This window comes from Triticum aestivum, chromosome 2D (genome assembly GCF_018294505.1).
Source record: "Triticum aestivum cultivar Chinese Spring chromosome 2D, IWGSC CS RefSeq v2.1, whole genome shotgun sequence".
NCBI classification, from domain to species: Eukaryota; Viridiplantae; Streptophyta; class Magnoliopsida; order Poales; family Poaceae; genus Triticum; species Triticum aestivum.
The window spans coordinates 254,016,102-254,020,657 of record NC_057799.1 but is presented as its reverse complement, the minus strand read 5'-3'; positions in this window follow the sequence as shown (position 1 = coordinate 254,020,657).

Genomic DNA, 4,556 nt, shown 5'->3' with positions numbered 1-4,556 from the left:
AAGTTTTCGGTCGCACCTGGGCTGTTCTGTCTCACATCTACAGCGAAGAAGATCTGAAGAACATGGGTCTCAAGGAGGACTTTAACTGGTCTGCACCTCCACCGAAGAAATACAAGAAGGTCAAGGTTTCTTCCTTGGTGGCCAGCTCCTATTCTTCATCGCACGACACCGATGAGCATGAAGACTTGGATGACACTGCAGCAGGCCCTACTACGACAAACGACCCCAACAACGCTGGTGCTCCTTCATCACCTTGATATTCTTCTGGGGCGTTAGTCCTCATTTTCAACCCTTTTGGTCATTCGATGACAAAGGGGGAGAAATTTGAGTTAGTCTTCAAGCGGGTCTATCTTATATGGGCGTTTTTTCCGAAGTTACAACTCTCGTTCTTCTGATGCTTTGCTGGACCGAGTTGTAAACTTAAACTCTATGGTGGCCTGATACTTTTGCTATGGTTTTCTGCATGCTTATTCCTTATTAATGTTAATGCACGCATGCTGAATTACATCAGTCACCATATTTCATCATGCATTTCAAATTCTTCATATTATATGTCAAATGCGTGTATGAATTACAAGATATAGGGGGAGATCTCCATGATTCTACTCTTCAAGTGTGCATTGCTTCAAAAGCAAATTCATCACTATGCACATCTTCAGGGGGAGTTCTTCTATATCTTGTAATCAAATTCCTCAATATCAGTATTTACACTTCATATGTTTATCCCCGTTGAAAACTTAACCTATATTGTCATCAATCACCAAAAAGGGGGAGATTGTAAGTGCATCTAGTGCCCCTTAGTGATTTTGGTGTATTGAAGACTTATAGGTTAGGGGACTAATGCGTTTATGAGTGTACACAGGTCTATAAGTCTATGAGGAGTTTGATATTTACAGAGAAAGTCGACCCCTAAAAATGAAGTTCTTCGACTGAAGACTTTGGATTTCTGAAGACTTTGAAAGTGAAGAAATTGGTGTGACCTTGAAGACTTGGTATTCATTTGAGGAACATGAAGCGTGAAGACTTTTGTTTTCGTAGTTTCATTTTCTCGTTCTTGAGTCATAGGAAACACCGTACTGTTAAAGGGGGTCGAGGAAATACTAAGGAAAAATTTCCATGTGATGCTCAACTCAAAATCCTACACCTACCAATCCCTTCGAGTGAAGCCATTGGAAATCTCATACAGTTCAGTCATATTCTTCAGTGACAGAGACGAAGTACTTCTGGTCTCTGAGGAATTTGTTCTGACTGAGGAGTTAGGAATTCGCCAGTGCGGATTGCCTACATAGTGAGGAACATGATAGCCCTGAGGAATTTGATACTCAAATTTCCGACCGTTGCTGTGCTATGCGCCAGCTGTCCCAAAATATCTACCCACCTAACGGTCATATCATTGAAGGGCATTTATGTCTTATGATGTCGGGCTGCTCCCTAGGCTATAAATAGCCCCCCTACAACCACTAGCTGGTTGGCTGCTCTGAGAGAAACTGACACTTGTCATTTGAGAGCATCCCATCCTCCGAGGACTTTGAGCGAAAATCATCAAAGAGGAAAACCCAAACCCAAACACCTACAAACCCAAAGTGATTGAGCATCACTGAAGAGATTGATCCTGCGTGGATCCGATGCTTGTTACCTTTGAAGACTGTGCTTCTTCCAGATGGTTAGGCGTCATCGTCTAGAGCATCGAAGAGGAATTGTGGATCGCCGAGTGACCGAGTTTGTGAAGGTTCGGAAGTCATCTGAAGACTTACCACGAGTGATTGGGCGAGGTGTGTGTGACCTTAGCTCAAGGAGAATACGGTGAGGACTGTGTGTCCGGGACTGTGTGTCCTCAGGTTTAAATACCTAGCCGCTCCAACCAGATGTACAACTGAGACAACAGTTGGAACTGGTCTACCAAATCATTGTCTTCACGAAGCCTACTGGTTCTATTTCCTCAACTCTTTCATTTCCTCATACCTGTGTTGTGCGCTTGTTCATATCTGTGTTTGAAGACATTGACTGAAGACTTTCTCAATTTCCTCAGTTCAATTTCTTAAGTCTGTTTGTCTTCATCCTGTGCTATCCTGTGTTTACGCTTTCTGTACTCTGTGCTTGTCTTCATTTCATCATGATGACCATGCTTGTGTTCTGTTATGTTTACTTTTGAGTACTTATTCCGCTGCAAGTAGTTCTTCGCTAAGGAATTTCCTCACCGGCAAATTCCGCGGTGAAGAATTCATAAAAATCCCCTATTCACCCCCCTCTAGTCGATGTAACGCACTTTCACGTCTTATGTTCTCCGCTACATAGGATCTTTGGGTGATTCTTCATCGCACTTTGAGGGACGGTTATATGATCCAATTATATTAGCACTATTGAGAGATTGCACTAGCGGAAGTACGGACCCTAGGCCTCATTTTCAAGCATTGCAATACCGTTCTTGTGCCCGTTTACTATTTGTTACCTTGCTGTTTTTATTAATTCAGATCATAAAAATGTATTTCTACCATCCATATTACACTTTTATCACCATCTCTTCGTCGAACTAGTGCACCTATACAATTTGCCATTGTATCGGGTGTGTTCGGGACACAATAGATTTCTTGTATTTGGATGCAGGCTCGTTTGAGACAGACCATCTTCACCCTACACCTCTCACGGATTGATAAACCTTAGGTCATCCACTTGAGGGAAAATTGCTATTGTCCAACAAAACTCTGTGCTTGGAGGACCAACACGTGTCTACAAGAATAAAGTTGTGAAGTATACATTAGCTGCTGGGGGTGTGACTGGAGCAGGTGGTGACATCACCACTTCCCCCGCGGCCGACACGGGGGCTGGAGATGTCGGAGGAGAACGGTATCAGCAGCACCTCGACGGTCACGCCCCGCAAGGTACGGGCGAGGGGGTCACCCCACTTGCACCCCCTCCTCCCACCGGCGGGCACAGCCACAGCAACGGCGCTCGGTCCGTGGCGAGCCATCGTCCTTCGGCCACCCCCACCACGGGGGCGGTCACGGCGCATGTGCCTCCTCCCAGGCGAGCCGACCGGACCGCTACGCCCAACGGAGCCACTGACCCTTGAGCACCATCGCCGCACGACCCCGCTGCCCAACTAGTTGTTCCACAGCTGCGTGGACGCGGCACTCCCATCGTCGCCGCCGCTGGCACCATCAGGAGCCAGGTAACAGTACGGTCGACGTCATCAACATCTATGCCAAGCACAGCTACAGAGCCCATGGCGTGAGCTCAGCTGTTACTGAGGTTTCAGCCGGCAGCCGAGCAGATGGATGAATGGAGAGGTTTCGCCGAGGCTGGGGGCTCACGGCAAGCTGGCCCGCCACGACCTCCCCAAGCGACAGCAACCGCCCGTACTGCTGGCCAACAGAGGGGGCTGTCCCCACAGTGCAGCCCCCACCACGACAGCCGACGCGGGCGGAGCAGAATCAAGACCCCGACGACGTCTCTATGGCCTCTTCTGACCCTCGAGTACGTCCAGGCCAACGTCAAGCCCCGGAGGATAGGCGGCGGGGTGACGCGTGCGTCGCCCTAGATCGGCGCCACGACGACCTTCGCCAGACCGATGGGTGCGACGGCCTCAACGTTGACGAGCCTGCGCTCGGCGTTGGCGGGTGCCTTCCTTTCGAGGTCGGCTGCCCTGCCTTCACACGAGAGCTGCGACAAGTCTGTTGGCCGTCCGTTTGCATGTTCAAGCCAGAGATACCTGAGAAATACGACAGGAGGCTGAACCCGTCAAAGTTCCTGAGCATCTACACCATCGTTGTTCAGGCTGCCAAAGGAAGAGATGAGAAGGTGTTCGCCAACTACTTCCCTTTGGCCCTCAAGTCCAATGTGAGGTCTTGGCTGATGCACCTGCCGGAGAACTCCATTTCGTCATGGGCAGATCTGTGCCACGAGTTCATCGGTGCTTTCACCGGTGGTCACCAAGAGCCCGACAGACCCAGTGACCTGCAGCTTCTCCAGCAGAAGGAAGGAGAAACCCTCCGTAAGTATTTACAGAGATTCAGTAAGTTCATAGAATTATTCCAAATATCCATCTGGTAGCCGTTATAGCAGCCTTCCAGTCCAATGTGTGCAACCGTCGTATTCGTTCCAAGATGAATGTGCGGTTGCCCAAGACTGTGAAGGAGTTGTACACACTGGTGGATAAGTGTGCTCGAATGGAGGAAGGAAGGAAGTTGCCTGGAGAGGAGGATTGCATCAATGTTGATTCAGAAGATGAGGATGAATCTACCAGTTAGAGAAAGACAAAGAAGCGCAGTAAGAAACCAAGAAATAAGGCAGTAATGACTCTAGAAGGTTCAGGCACACCAAGTACCAGCAAGAAGGCAAAGGCTGAGGCCCCCGGCAAGGAAGCAGTCGCGTGCGCTGCTTGCCGGGAAGCCGCTGCCGCTGAAAAAGTTGGGAAAGGTGATGGGTCGTACTGCAAGATTCACCGGACCAAAGGCGACGACCTTCAGGAGTGTTACCAAGTTGAACAGCTCGTCAAGAAACATAGGACATAATATGATAAGCGTGATAAGGAAAAAGGATAGAATGCTGCTGGCGGT